Source organism: Oncorhynchus masou, chromosome 17, assembly GCF_036934945.1.
Source record: "Oncorhynchus masou masou isolate Uvic2021 chromosome 17, UVic_Omas_1.1, whole genome shotgun sequence".
In the NCBI taxonomy this organism is placed as follows: domain Eukaryota; kingdom Metazoa; phylum Chordata; class Actinopteri; order Salmoniformes; family Salmonidae; genus Oncorhynchus; species Oncorhynchus masou.
The window spans coordinates 26,728,929-26,755,337 of NC_088228.1; the positions used below are offsets into that span (position 1 = coordinate 26,728,929).

General features: G+C 46.4%; 1 protein-coding gene across 5 annotated transcripts in view; it reads right to left on the reverse strand.

The window, feature by feature from the left end:
* LOC135558777 (zinc finger protein 521-like) overlaps positions 1–26,409 on the reverse strand; it is a 166,090-nt gene that overhangs the window by 90,402 nt on the left and 49,279 nt on the right. The window lies entirely within an intron of this gene.

Consider the following 26,409-nt stretch of genomic DNA (forward strand, 5'->3'; position numbering starts at 1 on the left):
TTACTTAGACATTTTTCCTCTTGCTACTGCATTATGCTTGCCTCTCAGAGGTAACAATTCCTCGCCTTATGAATTATCTAAAAACCTACACTTCAACCTGCTATTCAAAGTGTAATTACAGGTAAGGAAAGAAAAATGTAAATTATTTCACCACAATTAACCTTGTATGTGGCCATGTAATGGCTTAGCCCGCTGTGACTTAAAATCTCTCTGACCTTTAATCCCCAACACAAGGCAATGGGGAGCTTCAAGATGTAACCCCCACATGAGGAAAATTAGACATTTTCTACTATTCTTTAAAAATGACCTGAATAGTTTAGAAGAAATAGACTTTAAAATGACCTTATGTCAAGGGAGAGAAGAAAAACAAAAGTCCACATCTTAGAACATTTTAAGGGAGAATTTAAACAAATGAATGCACAGTAATTCAAACACACTGTCGAAACATACGGAAGAATAACGCTCTAGTCACGACCGCAAACGAATGACTTTGTAAGGGAGAAGGGGTCTGTTCTGACAATTTGTCTATGGATATTAGATGATAGAATATTGGCTCAGCTGAGTGATTACTGGCTGAATAGAGCCATAAGGCAGCCGGTGCTATAGGGGCACTGTGTAGGGTTAGGGTGAGGTCAGAGAGAGAGAGAGAGAGAGAGAGAGAGAGAGATGGGCGGAGCACGGTGAGGATAAATACTTCACCCAAGGACAAGCAGGTGCAGTGAAGTACGTGCCATCGCTTTTTTTTCTGTTAATTTACTGTCTCTTTATCACAATCGGTTATTCATTGACATTCCAATGGTGCGGAATACAGAACACAGAGTGATATAAAATGGAAAATGCAGAAAACCAGTTTCCAGCAGGTTCAAAAGGTGATGGACCACTTCTTCCCTCTGCCGAATTCTAAGTGCTGTGAACTTCCTTATTTAAATAAAACAACGTAATTCCAACCCCTTCGGAAAGAAAGCCAAAGTCAAAAGGCCAAAACTTGGAACGGGAAAAACAAGAGGAAACTGCACAGATTCATGGGATGGACAAAGGAAAAGCATAATGCCTTGATCATTCCAGGATCCAACCTTCCCCTTCACCATCCTATCTTTTAGCTGACGAATAAGTCTTTCTCTTCCCCCCCCCCATTCCCCCCCTCCCTCCCATTCTGTTGTTTTTGCTGGGGAGAGAGATCTGCCCTTAGTCAGGATAACATGCCCTCACTGAGTACTTACACCCGTCAGGGCCTATCTTCAGGAAACAGATGGGGTCGGAGGTTATTCCCCTGCCCCTCCAAACTGCTGAAAGCAGCACATTGAGGACGGCCTGCCTACCTCCCACCTCCGACCCCCCTTCACCCCCCTGTCCCTGGCACACTGCCCACTTTGCACAAGCTCTGAGTCAAACCCAAGGAGCAGCAAACCAAACCTTGCCTGATTTATCTGCTTTCTTTATGTAGTTCATCCATGTTGTTTTTTTCTGGTTGGAGGGAGGATGGGTGAGTCAGTGGAATGCCCTCCTCCACACACACACACACGCACGCACGCACGCACACACACACACACACACACACACACACACACACACACACACACACACACACACACACACACACACACACACACACACACACACACACACACACACACACACACACACACACACACACACACACACACACATTCTCCCAGGATAGGAGTAGACAGCAGAGCAGAGAGATATGACCCTAACCAATGCCTTACAGTCAAACATGTTGGCTCGGAGACAACACCAAAACAAACAAACACATAGCCAGATACAGGAAATATATATTACATGAAATCCTGCTTGTCTTAAATGATGATGGCACGGCCGGCAGACATTGCGATGCTGTCAAGGCTGCCTCCTCCGTTCTTTGTTTAGTTCATTAACAATGTATATAATGTCTTTATTACACTGAGCTGCATAGATTAGTCAACAGACATGCCTAACAGCGGGGGAGCGGGAGTCATGAGTAATGTACACAAGGATTATACAAGTGGGTCATCATTTGAGTTGAACTGTCCAGCGCCTAATTGAATTAACATTCTCATGTTGCATCATTGTTGATTAACACAAGTGAATTAATGATCTGTGTTTAAGACATGACAGCTGTGTTGACATTGGACATGTGAGAACAGTATTGTTAATCGTACATGTGTTCTCCAATGTCTTCTGAATCATATCTACGCTGCTTTCTCTGTACTGTTCTTATTCCCACTAATGCGTTGTCTCGTTCTGAAAGGATGTTGGTGTACCATTCAAAAGGCCCACTGATATGGCTTTCGACAAACAGGTGGTTACTGACTCCTCGAAGCTAGTACTTTTGAGATAACTTGACCATATCCCATATCGGAGGGTGGCCATCATATATCACCATGGTGCTTGAGGTCAACAGCTCAGGTAACACATACACAACCGTCACGACAAGTGTGTGAACAACGGCAGATGAAAGCACTGTTCAACCCCAGGAGACTTAAGAGATAGAGAGGCCCTCCTGTTTTTCCCCTCCTTCACCCAGACAAGAAATACCCAGGTCCTCGTCAGCCTGAGTAAATAACAGGGAGCCGAGAAGGCCTTTTCTTCCACGTCCGTCTCTGGGGCCTCTGCACGCCAGCACTCTCTGTGCCGCTGCCAAAGGGGATGCTGGGGCCTGAAAAAGTACACCCTGCAGCTGAAGGGCTGTCTTTGTTGGCCTGCCAAGGCCTTCCTGAGCATCCTACAGCCAACAGCCTGTCACGTCCTGGGAGGAAGACCTCCATCTTAGGGCCTGTCCCTCTACCCTGCTCTCTCTCTGGACTCTGGAGTCTTTCCTCTCTCTCTCTCTCTCTCTGGGTACTGGAGTCTTTCCTCTCTCTCTCTCTGGGTTCTGGAGTCTTTCCTCTCTCTCTCTCTGGACTCTGGAGTCTTTCCTCTCTTTCTCTCTCTGGACTCTGGAGTCTTTCCTCTCTTTCTCTCTCTGGACTCTGGAGTCTTTCCTCTCTCTCTCTCTCTCTCTCTCTGGACTCTGGAGTCTTTCCCCTCTCTCTCTGGGCTCTGGAGTCTTTCCTCTCTCTCTCTGGACTCTGGAGTCTTTCCTCTCTCTCTCTCTCTGGACTCTGGAGTCTTTCCTCTCTCTCTCTCTGGACTCTGGAGTCTTTCCTCTCTCTCTCTGGACTCTGGAGTCTTTCCTCTCTCTCTCTCTCTCTCTCTCTCTCTCTCTCTGGACTCTGGAGTCTTTCCTCTCTCTCTCTCTCTGGTCTCTGGAGTCTTTCCTCTCTCTCTCGCTGGGCTCTAGTCTTTCCCCTCTCTCTCTGGGCTCTGGAGTCTTTCCTCTCTCTCACTGGTCTCTGGAGTCTTTCCTCTCTCTCTCTCTCTCTCTGGTCTCTGGAGTCTTTCCTCTCTCTCTCTCTGGGCTCTGGAGTCTTTCCTCTCTCTCTCTCTGGGCTCTGGAGTCTTTCTCTCTCTCTCTCTGGTCTCTGGAGTCTTTCCTCTCTCTCTCTCTGGGCTCTGGAGTCTTTCCCCTCTCTCTCTGGGCTCTGGAGTCTTTCCCCTCTCTCTCTCTGGTCTCTGGAGTCTTTCCTCTTTCTCTCTCAATCTCTGGTCTCTGGAGTCTTTCCTCTCTCTCTCTCTGGGCTCTGGAGTCTTTCCTCTCTCTCTGGTCTCTGGAGTCTTTCCTTTCTCTCTCTCTCTGGGCTCTGGAGTCTTTCCTCTCTCTCTCTCTTGGCTCTGGAGTCTTTCCATTCTCTCTCTCTCTCTGGGCTCTGGAGTCTTTCCTCTCTCTCTCTGGACTCTGGAGTCTTTCCTCTCTCTCTCTCTCTCTCTCTGGACTCTGGAGTCTTTCCTCTCTCTCTCGCTGGGCTCTAGTCTTTCCCCTCTCTCTCTGGGCTCTGGAGTCTTTCCTCTCTCTCACTGGGCTCTGGAGTCTTTCCTCTCTCTCTCTGGACTCTGGAGTCTTTCCTCTCTCTCTCTGGGCTCTGGAGTCTTTCCTCTCTCTCTCTGGGCTCTGGAGTCTTTCCTCTCTCTCTCTGGACTCTGGAGTCTTTCCTCTCTCTCTCTGGGCTCTGGAGTCTTTCCTCTCTCTCTCTCTCTCTGGGCTCTGGAGTCTTTCCTCTCTCTCTCTCTGGTCTCTCTCACTGGGTTCTTTCCTCAGTCTTATATTAGCCCCCCTCTCTTTCTCTCGCCCCTTTTCTCTCTTGCTCTATCTGTTGGTCTCCCTCTCTCTCTCTCTCTCTCTCTCTCCGAGCTCTCTCCTTCTCCACCCCTCCCTTCTTTCCTTTAACCCTTAGCCTACAATTTCCCACGGCCCCACGGAAATCAAATTTACATAATAAATAAATCCCCATCAAAATCCGTCTGTTTAAGCTAGAGATGCACTACATGACCAAAAGTATGTGGACACCTGCTCGTCGAACATCTCATTCCGGGGCATTCATATGGAGTTGTTCCCCCCATTGCTGCTATAACAGTCTCCACTCTTCTGGGAAGGCTTTCCACTAGATGTTGGAGCATTGCTGCGGGGACTTGCTTCCATTCAGGCACAAGAGCATTAGTGAGGTGGGCACTGATGTTGGGCAATTAGGTCTGGCTCGCAATTGGCATTCCAATTCATTACAAATGTTTTCGATGGGGTTGAGGTCAGGGCTCTGTGCAGGTCAGTCAAGTTCTTCAACACCTCGCTTAGTGTACAGGGGAATTGTCATGATTAAACAGGAAAGGTCCTTCCCCAAACTGTTACCACAAATTTGGAGGAACAGAATCGTCTAGAATGTCATTGCATGCTGTAGTGTTAAGATTTCCCTTCACTGGAACTAAGGGGCCTAGCCCAAACCATGAAAAACAGCACCAGACCATTATTCCTCGTCCACCAAACTTTACAGTTGGCACTAAGAATTCAGGCAGATACAGTTGAAGTCGGAAGTTAAGAGCGTCTGCTAAATGACTTAAATGTAAATGTAAATGTAAGTTTACATAAACCTCAGCCAAATGCGTTTAAAGTACTTTTTCACAATTCCTGACATTTAATCCTAGTAAAAATTCCCTGTCTTAGGTCAGTTAGGATCTCCACTTTATTTTAAGAATGTGAAATGTCAGAATAATAGCAGAAAGAATGACTTATTTCAGCATAAGCACATCCCCATTGGGTCAGAAGTTTACATACACTCAATTAGTATTTGGTAGCATTGCCTTTAAATGGTTCAACTTGGGTTAAACGTTTCAGGTAACCTTCCACAAGCTTCCCACAATAAGTTGGGGGAATTTTGGCCCATTCCTCCTGACAGAGCTGGTGTAACTGAGTCAGGTTTGTAGGCCCCCTTGCTCGCACACACCTTTTCAGTTCTGCCCACAAATTCTGTATAGGATTGAGATCAGGGCTTTGTGATGGCCACTCGAATAGCTTGACTTTGTTGTCCTTAAGCCATTTTGCCACAACTTTGGAAGTGTGCTTGGGGTCATTGCCCATTTGGAAGACCCATTTGAGACCAAGCATTAACTTCCTGACTGATGTCTAGAAATGTTGCTTCAATATATCCACATAATTTTCCTCCCTCATGATGCCATCTATTTTGTGAAGTGCACCAGTCCCTCCTGCAGCAAAGCACCCCCACAGCATGATGCTGCCACCCCCGTGCTTCACAGATGGGATGGTGTTCTTCGGCTTGCAAGCCATCCCCTTTTTCCTCCCAACATAATGGTCCTTTGCTGTTGTTCTGGGATTGATTTACACTTTTCGCACCAAAGTACGTTCATCTCTAGGAGACAGAACGCGTCTCCTTCCTGAGCGGTATGACGGCTGCGTCGTCCCATGGTGTTTATACTTGCGTACTATTGTTTGTACAGATGAACACAGTACCTTCATGCTTTTGGAAATTGCTCCCAAGGATGAACAAGACTTGTGGAGGTCTACAATTTGTTTCTGAGTTCTTGGCTGATTTCTTTTGATTTTCCCATGATGTCAAGCAAAGAGTCACTGAGTTTGAAGGTAGGCCTTGAAATACATCCACATGTACACCCCCAATTGACTCAAATTATGTTAATTAGCCTAACAGAAGCTTCAAAAGCAATTACGTTATTTTCTAGAATTTTCCAAGTTGGTTTAAAGGAACAGTCCACTTAGTGTATGTAAACTTCTGATCCACTGGAATTGTGATACAATGAATTATTGGAAAAAATTACTTGTGTCATGCACAAAGTAGATTTCCAAACCGACTTGCCAAAACTATAGTTTTTGTGGAGTGGTTGAAAAACGAGTTTTAAGGACTCCAACCTAAGTGTATGTAAACTTCCGACTTCAACTGTAGCTTTCTCCTGGCATCCGCCAAATCCAGATTAGACCGTCAGACTGCCAGATAGTAAAGCGTGATTCATCACTCCAGAGAATGTGTTTCCACTGCTCCAGAGTCCAATGGCGGCGAGCTTTACACCCCTCCAACCGACACTTGGCATTGCACATGGTGATCTTAGGCTTGTGTGCGGCTGCTTAGCCATGGAATCCCATTTCATAACGCTCCTGACGAACAGTCCTTGTGCTGACGTTGCTTCCAGAGGCAGTTTGGAACTGGGTAGTGAGTGTGTGGTCTACCACTTTGCGGCTGAGCCGTTGTTGCTCCAAGCCCTTTCCAATTCACAATAACAGCACTTACAGTGGACCGGGGCAGTTCTAGCAGGGCAAAAATGTTACAAACTGACTTGTTGGAAAGGTGACATCCTATGACGGTGCCAAGTTGAAAGTCTCTGAGCTCTTCAGTAAGGTTATTCTACTGCCAATGATTGCCTATGGAGATTACATGGCTGTGTGCTTGATTTTCTATGCCTGTCAGCAACAGGTGTGGCTGAAATAGGTGAACTTTGAGGCGTGTCCACATACTTTTGTATATATAGTGTATCTGGTTTTTTTGAACGGGGACAGCTGGAAACTCATTCGACATCTGTTAAGTCTGGAGTTTTTTCTACAAGTAAGAATTTATTTTTTTAAATAAATGTAAATGTGTTATCTCTTTTGGTTTGATCTGAGTTAGAGGTCTACAAGGAATGGTGGTAATTTAAAAACTAAATATTGTTTGGCACAGTTTACTGATGTTTACAAAAGTCTATTGGCATATCAGCTTTCTATACACATAACCATTGGGCACCTACATAAATTCTATCCTATACATCAAGATTTTACTGAAACACACACACACACACACACACACATTATGTTCTTCGATCCTCTAGGGGACCTAAAATGAATTTCCATTAAAAATCCTATTTTCCCTAAACCTAACCATAACCTGTAGCGCAAACCCTAACCCTAACCACTAATCCCTTACTGTTACCCTAACCCCAAATCTAACCCTAATTCTAACCCTAACCCTAAACCCAACCCCTAAGTTTAAAATAGCCTTTGTCCTCACGGGTACGTGGGAAATGTCCCCACGAGGGAGAGTTTTCCTTGTTCTACTATCCATGTAGGAAAGGATAGAAAAACCAACCAACCCCCCACACACACACACACACACACACACCCAGAGCCTCCAATCCAGTCTACACTCGCTCTGTGTGCCACCTCTTATGTTCATTTTTAGCTCTCACTGTGTAAATATTACTGTTCAAATAAGCCTTTCAGTCAGAGACCTGGTGCCATTGCTGCTCCTGCACACACACAGACGCTGCTCTTAAGGACCCCTCAAGCTGACTTGCGCTTGACTTCAAGCATTTACTGCAAAAACAAAGCTTCCCTCCAGAATCGGTTAGCTCAAACTGGTTTGTTTCTGTGACCCCATTATTTTTATTTATTTCACCTTGATTTATCCAGGTAGGCTAGTTGAGAACAAGTTCTCATTTACAACTGCAACCTGGCCAAGATAAAGCAGAGCAGTTCGACACATACAACAACACAGAGTTACACATGGAATAAACAAACATACAGTCAAATGAGGTAAGATAAGGGAGGTAAGGCAATAAATAGGCCATGGTGGCGAAGTAATTACAATATACCAATTAAACACTGGAGTGATAGATGTGCAGAAGATGAATGTGCAAGTAGAGATACTGGAGTGCAAAGGAGCAAGATAAATAAATAAATACAGTACGGGGATGAGGTAGATGGATGAGAGATTTACAGATGGGCTATGTACAGGTGCAGTGATCTGTGAGATGATCTGTGAGATGCTGCTATGGTGACCAGTGAGCTGAGATAAGGCGGGGCTTTACCTAGCAAAGACTTGTAGATGACCTGGAGCCAGTGGGTTTGGAGACGAGTATGAAGCGTGGGCCAGCCAACGAGAGCGTATAGGTCGCAGTGGTGGGTAGTATATTGGGCTTTAGTGACAAAACGGATGGCACTGTGATAGACTGCATCCAATTTGTTGAGTAGAGTGTTGGAGGCAATTTTGTAGATGACAGAGCCAAAGTCAAGGATCGGTTGGATGGTCAGTTTTACGAGGGTATGTTTGGCAGCATGAGTGAAGGATGCTTTGTTGCGAAATGGGGAGCCGATTCTAGATTTAATTGGATTGGAGATGCTTAATGTGAGTCTGAAAGGAGAGTTTACAGTCTAGCCAGACACCTAGGTATTTGTAGTTGTCCACATATTCTAAGTCAGAACCGTCCAGAGTAGTGATGCTGGACGCGCGGGCAGGTGCGGGCAGCGATCATTTGAAGAGCATGCATTTAGTTTTACTTGCATTTAAGAGCAGTTGGAGGCCACGGAAGGAGAGTTGTATGGCATTGAAGCTCGTCTGGAGGTTAGTTAACACAGTGTCCAAAGAAGGGCCAGAAGTATTCAGAATGGTGTCGTCTGCATAGAGGTAGATCAGAGAATCACCAGCAGCAAGAGCGACATCATTGATGTATACAGCGAAGAGAGTCGGCCCGAGAATTTAACCCTGTGACACCCCCATGGAGACTGCCAGTAGTCCGGACAACAGGCCCTCCGATTCGACACACTGAACAATATCAGAGAAGTAGTTGGGGAACCAGTCGGGGCAGTCATTTGAGAAACCAAGGTTGTTGAGTCTGCCGATAAGAATATGGTGATTGACAAAGTCGAAAGCCTTGGCAGGGTTGGTGAATACGGCTGCACAGTAATGTCTCTTATCGATGGCGGTTATGATATGGTTTAGGACCTTGAGCGTGGCTGAGGTGCACCCATGTCCAGCTCTGAAACCAGATTGCATAGTGGAGAAGGTACGGTGGGATTCAAAATGGTCGGTAATCTGTTTGTTAACTTGGCTTTCGAAGACCTTAGAAAGGCAGGGTAGGATAGATATAGGTCTGTAGCAGTTTGGGTCTAGAGTGTCTCCCCCTTTGAAGAGGGGGATGATCGCGGCAGCTTTCCAATCTTTGGGAATCTCAGACGATACGAAAGAGAGGTTGAACAGGCTAGTAATAGGGGTTGCAACAATTTCGTCAGATAATTGTAGAAAGAAACATAGGGTCCAGATTGTCTAGCCCGGCTGATTTGTAGGGAGAAATGGGGAGGCTTGTGTGAGTTATGTGGGAGGTGCAGGGCAGTTGAACGGGTTAGGGGCAGCCAGGTGGAAAGCATGGCTAGCTATAGAAAAATGCTTATTGAAATTCTCAATTATAGTGGATTTATCAATGTTTCCTAGCCTCAGTGCAGTGGGCAGCTGGGAGGAGGTGCTCTTATTCTCCATGAACTTTGCAGTGTCCCATAACATTTTGGAGTTTGTGCTACAGGATACAAATGAAAAAGAAATGAAAAAGCCAGCCTTAGCTTTCCTAACTGCCTGTGTATATTGGTTCCTAACATGCCTGAAAGTTGCATATCACGGGGGCTATTCGATGCTAACGCAGAACGCCACAGGATGTTTTTGTGCTGTCAAGGCAGTCGGGTCTGGAGTGAACCAAGGGCTATATCTGTTCCTGGTTCTACATTTTTGAATGGGGCATGCTTATTTAAGATGGTGAGGAAGGCACTTTTAAAGAATAACCAGGCATCCTCTACTGACTGGATGAAGTCAATATCCTTCCAGGATACCCGGGCCATGTCGATTAGAAAGGCCTGAAGTGTTTTAGGAAGTGTTTGACAGTGATGAGGGGTGGTCGTTTGACCGCAGACCCATTGCGGATGCGGGCAATGAGGCAGTGATCGCTGAGATCTTGGTGTATTTGGAGGGGTGTATTTGGTGGACAGAGGTATATTTGGAAGGCAAGTTGGTTAAAATGATATCTATGAGGGTGCCCGTACTTACGGATTTGGGGTTGTACCTGGTGGGTTCATTGATAATTTGTGTGAGATTGAGGGCATCAAGCTTAGATTGTAGGATGGCTGGGGTGTTAAGCATGTCCCAGTTTAGGTCACCTAGCAGCACAAGCTCTAAAGATAGATGGGTGGTCAATCAATTCACATATGGTGTCCAGGGCACAGCTGGGAGCAGAGGGTGGTCTATAGCATGCGGCAATGGTGAGAGACATGTTTCTGGAAAAGTGGATTTTTAAAAGTAGAAGCTTGAATTGTTTGGGTACAGACCTGGATAGTAAGACAAAACTCTACAGGCTATCTCTGCAGTGGATTGCAACTCCGCCCCCTTCAGCAGTTCTATCTTGTCGGAAAATGTTGTAGTTAGGGATGGACATTTCAGGGTTTTTGGTGGTCTTCCTAAGCCAGGATTCAGACACGGCTAAGACATCCGGGTTGGCAGTGTGTGCTAGGGCAGTGAATAAAACAAACTTAGGGAGGAGGCTTCTAATGTTAACATGCATGAAACCAAGGCTTTTACGGTTACAGAAGTCACCAAAAGAGAGCATCTGGGGAGTGGGAGTGGAGCTAGTCACTACAGGACCTGGACTAACCTCTACATCGCCAGAGGAACAGAGGAGGAGTAGGATAAGGGTACGGTTAAAGGCTATAAGAACAGGTCGTCTAGCACGTTCGGAACAGAGAGTAAAAGGAGCAGGTTTCTGGGCGCGATAGAATAGATTCAAGGCATAATGTACAGACAGAGGTATGGTAGGATGTGAATTCATTGGAGGTAAACCTAGGGATTGTGTGATGATGAGAGAGATATTATCTCTAGAAACATTTAAAGCAGCTAATGTCACCGCATGTGTGGGAGGTGGAACAAAAGTTGGTTTAGGCATATTGAGCAGGGCTAGAGGCTCTACAGTGTAATAAGACAATAATCACTAACCAGAACAGCAATGGACAAGGCATATTGACATTAGGGAGAGGCATGCGTAGCCGAGTAATCATAGGAGTTCAGTGAGTAGTTAGGCTGGCTGGAGACACGGCGATTCAGACAGTTAGCAGGCCGGGGCTAGCAAGCTAGCAGAAGGGCCTTAGAGGGACGTCATGACGGAGGAAGTCTATTATAGCCTCCTCATGCCTTTACGTCGAATAGACCAGTTGTGATGGAGTAGTAGGGTTCCGTGCAGCAAAGGGGTTCAGTCCAATTGGAAAAATAGGTATAGAGGCTAAAGAAAATGGCCGATGGATCTCTTCAGCTAACAGTCCAATATGCTCAAGACAGCTAGCGGTGCGCGGATAGCAGGCAACCAGATGGACATTCAGGGGACGTTGCAACGGAGGGGCCTGTTGGAAAAAAAACTTTGGGCAGATTACGTAGGTAGTCCAGTCATATGATGGATAAGTAGGGCTTTGTGTAGTAAAAGGGGTCCAAGCCAATTCTTCCCCATGTCTTCACTATAAAACATATTGACAAGGAAAGCAGGGAAGTCACAGGTGTGGTAATGCTTTAGGTGGGTGAAAATATTCATAATGTAAGTTCTAGCATGTCATAGTATATACTTCTACCCACTGGGCACACACTGGTGGAATCAACATTGTCTCCATGTCATTTCAATGAAATTACGTTGAACCAACGGGGAATAGATGTTGAATTCAGGTCTGTGCCCAGTGGGTAGAGTGTGGTACAGTGTAACTGCACATCTCTCTGGCCTGTCATCATAACTGTGAGAATTTGACAGAATAGGTGACATGTGTTTTTCCCTCTCAGCTTGCTTAACGCGATAAATTAGACCAGACAAGTCTGTGTGTCAGTCTACGGCCTCTACCCCTGAATCCCTGTTATGGACATCAACTTTAACGACTGAAGACAAGCTGCTTGTGATTGTTTTCTTTATCCAGTCATAACACCAAAACACTGTTAAAGCTTCTAAGGGCCATGTTTTGGGAATGACTCACTTTTGGCACCTGTGACTTCCTGTCTGGGGTCCTGGGAGCAGTTCAAGGCGTCTTATCTCTGCCTGACAGAAATGAACAGGGGTGGATAGAGCACCTCGACTCTTATCACTGAGCCAGGCCTCTCATATCCAAATCCACTATCTTATTTTATTCATCCTCTGCCAATTCTACCACTAGACTTTTGTAAAAAATCCTGTTCCATATTTGCATGTTGGAGAGAACAGGTAATGCACTATATCTAAATTCAAAAACATAATCTTTATATCTTTGTATCTTACCAGGGATCTTTATAGGGATTTGCCTAGGAACGGTTTGTGTTCATGTGTCAGTGCTCATGTACATGAGTGAGGGTGTGAGTGTGAGTGTGTGTGTGCATGTGTGTGTGTGAGTACACTCTTAGAAAAAATGTGCAATATAGAACCTCTTCATAGGAGAACCCTTTGAAGAACCCCTTTTGGTTCCATGTAGAACCCTTCCCACAGAGGGTTCTACATGCAGCCAAAAGATTTCTACATGGAACCAAAAAGGGCTCTCTGGTGGGAACAGCCTAAGATTCGTTTTGCAACCCTTTTTTCTAAGAGTGTGTGTGTGTGTGTGTGTGTGTGTGTGTGTGTGTGTGTGTGTGTGTGTGGTCGTGCGTGCTTGAGTATATGAGCCTGTGTGTGTGTGTGTTTCGCACAGCAGGGATTGGATATTCATTGAATAAACAAAGAACTGCCAACGCATCTGATATAACACTATGACCCCACTTCAGAGAAGAAGAACAAGGCATCTTTTACAGCTGCTGGTAAAAGTAGTCGAACAATCCCCTCGAGACTGTTGATGTGTCAACTCAAAGCACGTCCCATTCTGAAGCTCCAAATAGCAATGTGCGTTTGAACAACATGATATCATGTTCAGTGCTGTATGTGACACAACCACTTAAGATCTAATAAGTGGAGGCTAGAAAATGGCGAGAGGCTTTAGCTTAGCTAGCTAGAGACTCCCATTTTGCTGCCGTGAAAAAAGGGGTTTCAATGGTTTCAATTTAGAGGCTAATTCCAGTTCTCCTCAGATGACTGGATCATTGAGCCGACTCAGGACCCCACGCAGAGCTATTGGAGCGAGACCAACCCCAAAGCTTTACACCCAGTGCCACTGCTACGGCCCTGGCTAAGGAGAAACCACGTCCAGTCAAAATGGAGTGCTGAACATTCCCAGCAGCTCTCAAAGAGAAGTGCCAGGTGGCCAGACATGGCTTATTGCACCAGTCTCACACATACTACGACTGACGCTTCACACAGATATTAAAACACACACACGCGCACGCACACACGCACACACACACACACACACACACACACACACACACACACACACACACACACACACACACACACACACACACACACACACACACACACACACACACACACACACTCACACTCACACACAAAGGTAGAACTAGAATATTATCATCTCTTGTCCATCTCTCTCTCTCTCTCTCTCTCTCTCTCTCTCTCTCTCTCTCTCTCTCTCTCTCTCTCTCGCTCTCTCTCTCTCTCTCTCTCCAACTCTTTCAGCAAACACAATGTGTTTTTTTTACACATCTGTGAGAAATGTCAGGCCCCAGTCGCCCCCTACCAAAGATCAATCAAATCTGCCACGCTTTAGGAGGAAAGGGAGAGGGGACCACAGCAACATTACTGTAGGAGGAGAGAGAGGAGAGAGGGAGGGGTGTGTTATGGGAGGACAGAGAACGAGACAGAGAGATAAGGAGGGAGAGACAGTGGTTGATAGAAGGGTGCGTTTCCCAGGGTTTCAATGGTGCCGTAGCATCGTGTCTCTTCCCATAACATCATGCTCATAATGACAGGCCTTGTCAAAACACAAACACACAGACGCACACACAGACAGACACACATCAAAATGGCAGTCAACTTTTACACAGGGCCTAACACACTAGCTGGAACATCAAACTGCTGCCTCGCTGTCTCAGTGGCCTGGCGTCCATTATACCAGCCCTCACGGCTCTGTCTGCCCCAACCACGGGTAACCAGCAAACTGTCAACTACTTTGTCCACATTACCCACGTCCCCCAGCACAGACAGGAGCACTTGGTCACTGTCCCAGAAATCACAGCGCCCCAGTGGTGTCCCAGGAAACGCAGACAAATGGAGGGCCAGCGGAGTGAAAGTAGGCCAGCCAGTCATCCTTTACAAGCTGGGGCTTTTATCTTTCCATGAAGACATGGAAGGGGAGAGTGAGACAGAGCGAGGAGAGGACGAAAGGAGAGCGGTTCCATTACTTATCATGGAGCCCTGATCCCACTGTTCTGATGTCCTGGAGACAGACGTGTGAGCAGAAACCAATTCAACTATTTGTCTATCCTGAAAGAAGATGTCAGAACATAATAAAGGCAGATGCAGATAAGAGAGCAAGATGTATGACCTGTGTATGATGGGTACTTTATAGGTCTCATGTACAACATCTTCATGTAGAAGAACCTTAGTGCTCTGTACTGTTCAGTACCAATTCTGAGATCTGGTGTAATTCATTATTACAAGATCAACACAGCCATAAAGTAGTGTTGCTGTTCAACTCAAGGCTGATCAGAGGAAGAACAGATAGCTGACCATGTTAGGTAGTGCAGGAGAGAAGAGAACACACTAGCAGGAAGTAGGTTCCGCCCCGCCCCAGGCCTTGGCTGGACCCCCAGCCCCCGTGGGCCTCCCAGGGTGGGGGGGGGGGTTGCAGCGGGGAGGAGGAGTGACAATCTGTCCCCCAGCACGGCCCATCACCGCTTGCCTCACTGCACTGGCTCTGAGGGAGGGAGTGCTGGGTTGGGTCTGGGTACGACATGGGGAGGCAGTGTGTACTGGTCCCTCTCCCTCACCACTGCGGCAGCCTAGGTAGGCAGACAGGCTGGAGGCCCAGTGAACAACATGCCAGAGAACCACAGCGTACTGCTACGTTCTACCATCCTCTTTTACCCCGGGTGTATTCATTCTGCCGATTCTGTTGCAATTTTTTTGTTTAACAGAAGCAAACTGAACAAATTTGTCTAATATAAACTCTTGTTATGCTCTGTTTGCTTCCGTTTGGTTCTTAAACGGTAAACGGTTTCCATAATGAATACAAATCAAATCAAACTTAATTTGTCACACGCGCCGAATACAACAAGTGTAGACCTTACCGTGAAATGCTTACTTACAAGCCCTTAACCAAAAGTGCAGTTCAAGAAGAATTAAGAAAATATTTACCAAATAAACTACAGTAAAAATAATAAAAAGTAACACAATAAAATAACAATAAAGAGGCTATATACAGGGGTACCTGTACCAAGTCAATGTGCGGGGTTACATGTTAGTCGAGGTAATTTGTACATGTAGGTAGGGGTGAAGTGATTATGCATAACAAACCGTGAGTAGCAGCAGTGTACAAAACAAATGGAGTGGGGTGTCAATGTAAATAGTCCGGTGGCCATTTGATTAATTGCTCAGCAGTCTTATGGCTTGGGGGTAGAAGCTGTTAAGGAGCCTTTTGGTCCTAGACTTGGCGCTTCGGTACCGCTTGCCGTACGGTAGGAGAGAAAGTCTATGACTTGGGTGACTGGAGTCTCTGACAAGTTTTTGGACTTTCCTCTGACACCGCCTATTATAAAGGGACCAGGGCCAAATCTTTTCAGTCTCCTGAGGGGGAAAGGGTGTTGTCGGGCCCTCTTCATGACTGTCTTGGTGTGTTTGGACCATGATAGTTCGTTGGTGATGTTGACACCAAGGAACTTAAAACTCTCAACCCACTCCACTACAGCCCCATCTATGAGAATGGGGGCCTGTTCGGCCCGCCTTTTCCTGTAGTCCACGATCAGCTCCTTTGTCTTGTTCACATTGAGGAAGAGGTTGTTGTCCTGGCACCACACTGTCTCTGACCTCCTCCCTAGAGGCTGTCTCATCGTTGTCGGTGATCAGGGCTAACACTGTTGTGTTGTCAGCAAACTTAATGATGGTGTTGGAGTCGTGTTTGGCCACGCAGTCGTGGGTGAACAGGGAGTACAGTAGGGGACTAAGTACACACCCCTGAGGGGCCCAAGTGTTGAGGATCAGAGTGGCAGACGTGTTGTTGCCTACCCTCACCACTTGGAGGCGGCCCGTCAGGAAGTCCAGGATCCAGTTGCAGAGGGAGGTGTTTAGTCCCAGGGACCTTAGCTTAGTGATGAGCTTCGTGGGCACTATGGTGTTGAACGCTGAGCTGTAGTCCATGAACAGCATTCTCACATAGGTGTTACTTTTGTCCAGGTGGGAAAGGGCAGCATGGAGTGCGATTGAGATCACTTCATCTGTGGATCTGTTGGGGCGGTATGCGAATTGGAGTAGGTCTAGGGTATCTGGGAGGATGCTGTTGATGTGAGCCAGGACCAGCCTTTCAAAGCACTTCATGGATGTCTACGTGAGTGCTACGGGGCGGTAATCATTTAGGGAAGTCTATCTTCGCTTCCGTGGGCACAGGGACATGGTGGTCTCATTGAAACATGTAGGTATTACAGACTCGGTCAGGGAGAGGTTGAAAATGTCAATGAAGACACTTGCCGGGTGGTCCGCGCATGCTTTGAGTTCACATACTGGTAATCCATCTGGCACCGTGGCTTTGTGAATGTTGACCTGTTTAAAGCTCTTGCTCACATCGGCTACCGAAAGCATTATCACACAGTCGTCCAGAACAGCTGTTGCTCTCGTGCTTGCCTCGAAGCGAGCATAAAAAGCATTTAGCTTGTCTGGTAGGCTGGCGTCTCTGGGTAGCTCGCGTCTGGGTTTCCCTATGTAGTCCGTAATAGTTTTCAAGCCCTGCCACATCCCACACCCCTGTTTCACCATCTTCTACACATCACCTTGGGCGAATGTACATGGACAGTTGTGTTTTATTTAGTTTACTCACAAAAAATGTGATTTATGTCATTAAAAAAAGTATATGCATATGTATATATATATATATATATACTTATTTGTGACATAAATCTAATTTTCTGTGAGAAAACTAAATAAAACACAACTGTATATACACACATACACACACACTACAACACTAAAAGTACGTGGACACCCCTTCCAATTTGTGTATTTGGCTATTTCAGGTACACCAGTTGCTGAAATTTGTATACAATCGAGCACACAGCCATGCAATCTCCATTGACAAACATTGGCAGTAGAATGGCCTTAGTGAAGAGCTCAGTGACTTTCAACGTGGCACCGTCAAAGGATGCCACCTTTCCAACAAGACAGTTCGTCAAATTTCTGCCCTGCTATAGCTGCCCCGGGCAACTGTAGCAATAAGTGCTAGTTATTGTGAAGTGTAAACGTGTAGGAGCAACAACGGCTCAGCAGCGAAGTGGTAGGCCACACAAGCTCACAGAACAGGACTGCAGAGTGCTGAAGCTGGTAGCACGTGAAAATTAAATGGGATTCCATGGCTGAGCAGCCGCATCCAAGTTTAAGATCACCATGCGCAATGACAATGGAAGCTGGAGTGGTGTGAAGCTCACCGCCATTGGACTCTGGAGCAGTGGAAGCGCGTTCTCTGGAGTGATGAAGCACCCTTCACCATCTTGCAGTCCGCGGGTGAATCTGGATTTGGCGGATGCCAGGAGAAAACTACCTGCCCGAATGAATAGTGCCAACTGTAAAGTTTAGTGGAAGAGAAATTATGGTCTGGGGCTGTTTTTCATGATTTGTGCTTGGCCCCTTAGTTCCAGTGAAGGGAAAGCTTAATGCTACAGCATACAATGACCCTAGACCCTAGATGATTGTGTGCTTCCAACTTTGTGACAACAGTTTGGGGAAGGCCCTTTCCTCTTTCAGCAATACAATGCCCTGTGCAAAAAGCAAGGTCGATACAGAAATGGTTTGTCGAGATTGGTGTGGAAGAACTTGACTGGTCTGCAGACAGCCCTGACCTCAACTCCAACGAACAGCATAAGGATGAATTGAAATGCCGACTGCGTGTTAGGCCTAATGGCCCAACATCAGTGCCAACCTCACTAATGCTCTTGTGCCTGAATGGATGCAAGTCCCCGCAGCAATGTTCCAACATCTAGTGGAAAGCCTTCCCAGAAGAGTGGAGACTGTTAAAGCAGCACAGGGGGACCAAATCCATATTAATACCCATGATTTTGGAATGAGATGTTCTACAAGCAGGTGCTCACATACTTTTGGTCATGTAGAGTGTGTGTGTATGTGTGTGTGTGCGCGCGAGTGTGTGTGTGTGTGTATGTGTGTGTGTGTGTGTATGCGTGCGTGCGTGCGAGTGTGTGTGTGTGTATGTGCATATACTCTGCGCCCCCGGAGCCATGGAAATATGCTGAGTTAATGAATGGTTTGCCACTTCATTAAAATTGGGTTGGCACGGCAACTTTCTGGAGGTGCTATCTATTCTTTATGAAACAAGTGCTTTTAAAAAGAATATTTAAATTAAATTAAAACATTTCAAGAATTAGACAAAATAATCACAAAATGGAGAATCTGTGGAGAATTTGTGGATGTTTACTTTATTGAACCACCTAATTCTTATCATGTTCCAACCAGTGGAAACCTTTCAATGGCGCATCACTAAGAACACAACTGACGTTTAGACAATCGCCTGTTTCAAAGACCTCCAGTGTCACAGGGCACGGAGCTAACTACAGTACTGAGACAGGTCAAGCATGGTACCAAGGAGAGGCTAACAACAGACAGGCAGACAGACAGTGCTAGCATTAGGTGCAAGACAGACACCCTGACCCTTGACCTCTAACCCATGGCATTGCCTTCCCCTGATTAATCCACTCTGGCTTTCCCTTTGATATCTTGTCAATGGCATGTGGGCTTGTCAGTGGTAGAACAACTCCAGACAGTCCAGGAGGTAGTGGAAAACATACACCACGGTGGAGAGGAGAGGGGGATGGAGGGATGAGGGAGGGAGGGAGGAAGGAAGGCAGGGAGGGAGGAAGGAAAACAAGCAAACAGCCCAAGCAAGACATGTATTTTCATGCATCCCTGTCTTAAATGTCAAGATTTCCTAACCCTCAGATGACTGGAGCGCTGACACTTCTCAGAGTTTCAACAGAAACCGCATTTATTAATAATTAGCTGAGCTGAGAGTTGAGAGGACAGGCGGAAAGAGGGATAGAGAGGGGGAGAGAGAGAGATCCAGGTAAACTCCAACCCCTTCCCTGGGTGCCTGGTTTCTGAGCGGAGGCTACAGATGTCACCGTCCTCCTCTCCTTCTCCTCCTCCTCCCTGTTCTCCTTAATCATGACTCTAATACGCTCCAGATGAATAAACATCTTCATCCCGCTCCTCCAAAGCCAGAAGGCTCCACTCCCCTCCCAATCCAAGGGAGAGAGAAGGAAGGAGCAGAGGAGAGAGGGACAGATGGATGGGTGGATCAATGGTAGAAATGAAATCAACAGCAAAACGTAACAAAGGCGCCACCGCCACAACAGCAATATTTTCCTGTTTCTTCCCTAACTAGCCTGATCTATCTCCCCCTGACACAATTATCACAAACCCTCTAATCATTTTTTTTTTTACTGATAGTTAATAGCGGATCGGCTCTGTTTTTATGTTTGTTTTAAGAGGATTTCTGAGCTGCCGTTAAACCTGTTCGTATTCTCAAACTGTGTCCACATTACAACAGGGAGGCAGGAAGAGAGGATGGTCTCTGGAGGAGGGGCCAGGCCCCTGATCAACACTCCCCCCCCCCTCTCTCTCTCCAACCTCTGCTCCCTGACTGAGGAACCGTACCAGGAGTCCCATGCAATGTGTGTACAGTATGGAGTCGTCAAATGGCAGACACATTTAGGGGGGTTGGCTTTATGGCTTTGTTTTCCCTCCTATTCGTTTCTTTCTGCCAGTATCCAGGGTGTTCATCGCATCATGATGACAACGCACTCTAAAAAACATTGTTGTGTATTTTACAGACTAACTTATCATGGCGGAGGACGCTGAGCAGAGTGTAAGTTAGGCCTGGATCACGTCTGACAAATGACTACATTGTGACTACTTTGTTTTTATTCATTAAATCACTATGCATTGACGTATTGCTGTTGATCCATCTATCAGCAAAAGTCTAACCCGGTGTAGCCTATATTGAAAAGTTGACATGGCCACCTACGTAGATGGTGAAAACCTTCACTTGCCATACTGAAACAGGAAAGGGCCATCCCCGAATTCCAAGGACTCTGGGGGTTCAGATTGCTGTGGTCCCCATAATGCCCTTCTTCTGTGTCCCTCTCTCCCTCTCAGATCCATATTTACGTAGGCATGAGCTTTCTCTCGATCTGCGTGGCTTGGTAAACCATTTACTTAGCTACACATCTCCCGTCTCCACCACCTGGGAGGCTATATTTAGTGTGTTCTCCAGAGAGGAACTCAATCTGACTGCCAAACAACGCCCCCGGATGAATTATCATCATCACCCATTCAATATGGAATTAAGATCTGAAGGAAGATATTCTCTAGCATTCTCTAGCACCGTTTCACATTCAAATCAACCCATAAACAGCACATGGACTCTCACAGATATAGAGTCTGAATATACACTGAGAGTACAAAACGCTCTTTCCATGACCGACTGACCAGGTGAATGCAGGTGAAAGCTATGATCCCTTATTGATGTCACCTGTTAAATACACCTCAATCAGTGTCGATGGAGGGGAGGAGACAGGTTAAAGAGGGATTTTTAAGCCTTGGATGTGTATGTTTTTATTCAGAGGGTGAAAGGGCAAGACAACATATTTAAGTACCCTTGAATGGGGTATGGTAGTACAGTAGGTGCCAGGCGCACCGATTTGAGTGTGTCAAGAACTGCAATGCTGCTGGGTTTTTCACGCTCAACAGTTTCCTGTGTGTATCAAGAATGGTCCACCACCCAAAGGACATCCAGCCATCTTGACACAGTCAAGAATCCTATAGTAGCCATTGGAAGCATTGGAGTCAACATGGGCCAGCATCCCTGTGGAACGCTTTACGACACCTTGTAGTCCCTGACCCGGCGAATTGAGGCGGTTCGGAGGGAAAAAGTGGGTGCAACTCAATATTGGGAATGTGTTTCTAATGTTTGCACACTCAGTGCACATAGTGGCTCCTATTTACTACAATCTAGAGTTCTAGGTTGGCAACTCTAGGATTCTAGGAGCCTCAGGACCTTGGATCTTCTGTACATATAGTCGCACCTTATGCTAGAAAACATTACGCGCGTCGCCACAACGTTCTGGCAGCAGAGGAGGATCTGGTGTTTGTGTCAGTCAGTAATCTGACCTCCATCACCAATGGGCAGCTTAGTGTGTTGAAGCCATTTCAAGGATCATCATTCCAGGGAATTATTGTAATAGTCCCGCAATATCAGTTATCACTGACAGCTACATCCATAACAGCTAATTACTCCTCTATACACTGGGCTATTAACAGTATTACAGACTGGAACGACACCAGCACAACATTTATTTGGCTATCCTGCTGTAGTGCAGACCATTTGAATAATACCTGTAATATACACTAAATGTGACGACAAAGGGGCTCGCGTGACTTCACACACATGCCCCAATGCATAATCATTTTACTTTGTAAAAACTTTATATTACTTTTTTTTTTTTAAGTGACATTTAATTAGTTTTAGCATGCAAATAAGTAAGAGAGATCAAGAATATCGAGAGAGTGACAGAAAGAGAGAGAGAGAGAGAGAGAGTAACAGAGAGAGCGAGAGCGACAGAGAGAGTGAAAGAGAGTGAGATCCAGACAAAGAGAGAGAGAAGGATATACTGTAGATAGATCAGGAGATGGCGAGATAGAGATAGAGAGATATACAGTGGAAGGAATGAGATTACCACTGGAGTGCCCATCATGAGAACACACAGAAGAAGCCGCTTCTCCTGGTCACAGAAGCCATGCTGGGTAGTCACCTCACCCCCATACAGCCACCATGCATCCACCATACATCCAGCATCAACACTGGAAGCAGCATATAGGTTGGAGCCGTGCAGGTTCCCTTCCTCAATTTGTATTTTCCTGTGTGTCTCTGGATAAGTAAGGTTAGTGTCACCGTCGCCATGCCAACTCTTCATTGTCTCCTCAAGGAGCGTGGCGAGGCGAATAGAATACCATGCACTGTGCATACAGAAGGGAGGAAACGTGGGCACATAGGCGGCGAACGCACGGCCCCCTGGGTAATTTGTAGAACATGAGCCAAGCCACTTCAACGCCCTGCTGAGGACCGGGTCAGGTGACTAAGTAACAGTTGCAACATGGGAGAATTCTCCAGTGAGCAGATGGAGGGAGACTCCAGTTGTAAAGTTTAAGAGTGAAACAACAGGGTTGAACTGTATACGAGTCGTTGAACACTAGGGTACATATGATTGTGTCGACCTTCTGCAACATGATGTAGACCACCAACACCCACCATTATGTCAAAAGACAGCTACAATCCAGTAATGGACAAATAACTCAAACGATTTATACTGTGCAGTTTTAGCGAGTGGTTGTTTGGTTGAATGGTCTTTAATTCACTCTGCAGTGTCTATAGCTGCACTCAGATTTAATGAGCCTCTGAACACGCCAATTGCCACATTTTTTTTCTGTTGCTAAACAGAAACAAAACGAGATTACTTGGAGGTGTGTTGTATCCAGACCGATTCCGCGTTTGGTTAATGATCTTTGTCCCCCGTGAGACCACTGTAGACGCGGAAGCCTATTTCACTTCCTCAAAATCCCAAGAATGAATCTCAGATAACTCAAGAAATCTGTAATAAATGGAGATATTTTTGCTGAGGGTGTTTTAGTTGTGAACTTTCCATCTAACTAAGTTGTTTAGTATTTCTCAAGTAAAAAAAAAAAAAATGCGCCGTGTTGTGTTATGTAAACAAAGTCTGTCTCACTTTCTATGCTATTGGACAGAGCGCAATCACAGAGCGCCATCACAGAGCGCCATCACAGAGCGCCATCACAGAGCGCCATCACAGAGCGCAATCACAGAGCGCCATCACAGCAGCTGTTCACCTTATGTTAGTGGGCAAATGTACATCATCAAATCAAATCAAAACCGTCATTTATCCGTTGTGACGCACGGATTTTCCAAACTCTGTTTCAGATGAGACTGACTTCATGACCAAAATTATTCTATTTACACTTTGTAGTTATTTTTGACATGAGAATAACTGTTTTTGACCCATATCGGTGCCGCATAGGCATTCTGATGTTTTGAAGGCAGTTGCTCTTTAAGGTCAAAAACGCAAACAACTACCTATCATCTACTGTATGAATTGTTTGAAGTGCTATGCACCAATGCCCCTTCTGAAACACACAAACGCATGCACACACATACACATATGAACCCCCCCCCCTCCCTCCACCCCCCACCCACACACACACACACACACACACACACACATCGCCTTAACAAGAGCTCTTGAATAGGATTCAGCGGACACAGCATCCTGCATGCACGGCCAGGGTGTATGCTTTGCTAGGCCTCAGATAACCTTTATCCTATAGGGTTTAATTACTGTCAGCTAGTCCGCTGCTTGCCTTTCACAAGGAAATGACTTATTCCTCCCTCTACCCTCGTGGAGCACCAAATCCCTCTGTTTCCCTGGTGGGGGCCGCCTTGTTTATCCCAACTACAGGTACGCTACGGCAGTCCTATTAAGGCTTCGGCTTGTAACAGGGAAAAGGGTGAATTATTTACCAATAGAGGAGAGATGCAGAGAGGTTAGGGAGGGATGGAGGGAGGTAGGGAGAGATGGAGGGAGGTAGGGTGGGAGGTAGGGAGGGAGGGAGGTAGAGAGGGAGGTAGGGAGGTAGGGAAAGATGGAGGGAGGTAGGGAGAGATGGAGGGAGGTAGGGAGGGATGGAGGGATGTAGGGAGAGATGGAGGGAGGTAGGGAGGGAATGAGGGAGGTAGGGAGAGATGGAGGGAGGTAGGGAGGTATGGAGGGATGTAGGGAGAGATGGAGAGAGGTAGGGAGGGATGGAGGGAGGTAGGGAGGGATGGAGGGAGGGATGGAGGGAGGTAGGGAGGGATGGAGAGAGGTATGGAGAGATGGAGGGAGGTAGGGAGAGATGGGGAGAGGTAGGGAGGGAGGTAGGGAGGTAGGTAGGGAGGGATGGAGGGAGGTAGGGAGGAATGGAGGGAGGTAGGGAGGGATGGAGGGAGGTAGTGAGGGATGGAGGGAGGTAGGGAGGGATGGAGGGAGGTAGGGAGAGATGGGGAGAGGTAGGGAGAGATGGGGAGAGGTAGGGACGGATGGAGGGATGGAGGGAGGTAGGGACGGATGGAGGGAGGTAGGGAGGGATGGAGAGATGGAGGGAGGTAGGGGGATGGATGGAGGTAGGGAGGGGTGGAGGGATGTAGGGAGAGATGGGGAGAGGTAGGGAGGGATGGAGGGAGGTAGGGAGGGATGGAGGGATGTAGGGAGGGATGGGGGAGGTAGGGAGGGATGGAGGGAGGTAGGGAGAGATGGAGGGAGGTAGGGAGAGATGGGGAGAGGTAGGGAGGGATATAGGGAGGGAGGTAGGGAGGGATGGAGGGAGGTAGGGAGGGATGGAGGGATGTAGGGAGAGATGGAGAGAGGTAGGGAGGGAATGAGGGAGGTAGGGAGGGATGGAGGGAGGTAGGGAGGGATGGAGGGAGGTAGGGAGGGAGAGAGAGAGGCTGCATGGTGCATGTGGCTGGGGTTTTATGTTGTTTTTGAGGTTATGAAAAAGACAAGATAAAGCATCATTCGTAGACATTGAATACAAGTGTACAAGGCTTCCCAGTGGAAGACAGACAGGGTGAGAAAGGTCACTTCCTGCTGTGGGAAACACATTATACTCCTTTATAGATGATTGAATATACAGTACATATCTAATTGTTATAGGAAGGTGACACTTCAAAAGCAAGCAATGATGCTTCAATGTTTACTCCAAATCAGCTTCCCTATAACCTCAATGGATGTTAAATCAGATTTCATTTATAGCAGTAATCATATTATCACATATTCACATGTTCAGCAGCAAGACTGAATAGGCATTCCAAGCGATATGTTGTCATAAGCAGATAGAGAGGCCATTGTCCAATAGATACGTGTGGGTGTGATGCACCCTCTCTCCACTCAGAGCACATTCTATCAGTCTGTGTTCTATCTGCAGCGCAGCATCTCTGCCTCGCACTCGCACTAAACATAGAAGAAACAAAAGGGAGCACAGAGGGAAGGCATACAGAGACAGACCAAACAATAAACTGAACCACAAGAGAGAGAGTTTGTGAGTGTGTGTCTGAGATAGAGAGAGAGAGAAAGAGAGAGAGAGAGAGAGAGAGAGACGGAGAGAGAGAGAGAGAGAGAGAGAGAGAGACAGAGAGAGACAGAGAGAGACAGAGAGAGAGAGAGAGAGAGAGAGAGAGAGAGAGAGAGAGAGAGAGAGAGAGAGAGAGAGAGAGAGAGAGAGAGAGATAGAGAGAGAGAGAGAGAGAGACAGAGAGAGAGAGACAGAGAGAGAGAGAGAGACAGAGAGAGAGAGAGAGACAGAGAGAGAGAGAGAGAGAGACAGAGAGAGAGAGAGAGAGAGACAGTGAGAGTGAGTGTGTGTGTTTGTGTAGAGGTGTCATGCTCATAGGGGGGCACAGCGGCAAGTGCCTCCTCAAATTTGTCTTCCTTAAAATAATAACAATAACAATAATACCCCCAAAATATGTTGTTGATTTTGTTGTTGTTGTTTCCCTGTAATACTACTAGCCACCTAGAAATGTTATGAAGTTTGCTTTAGCCCAGATACAGTAGGCTTCCCATCTCCCAACCTCATAACTAGCTAAACTATTTCAGACTATCAATCAAGTTAGAGTAGCTAGATTGTCTAACTATCTTAGCTGGCATGCCTGCTGGCAAGGTTGGTAGACTTTAGAAGATCAGGCAGCTACTAAATTTACTGGATAAGACTCACATTCCTTTTTACACCACTGTGTAAGTGTGAGTTTGTGTGAGAGAGAGAGAGAGAGAGAGAGAGAGAGAGAGAGAGAGAGAGAGAGAGAGAGAGAACGAATATGAAGACAAATGCAGAGGGAAAGAGACAGAGGGAGATAAAATGAAAGACAGAGGGAGAAATCTAATTTGCAAGAACATAACAAAAAGCTGTATCTCAGACAAAAGAGAACACACAAGGGTATTTGTCTAGCTGTCTGCTCCAGCAGCCTCCTCTGAAAGTTTATTAAACTAGAACCCTTCAAGAGGAGGCAGAGAGTAGTAAACTACACAACTGGGGAGGAGGAGGGAGAGAGAGAGAGAGAAAGAG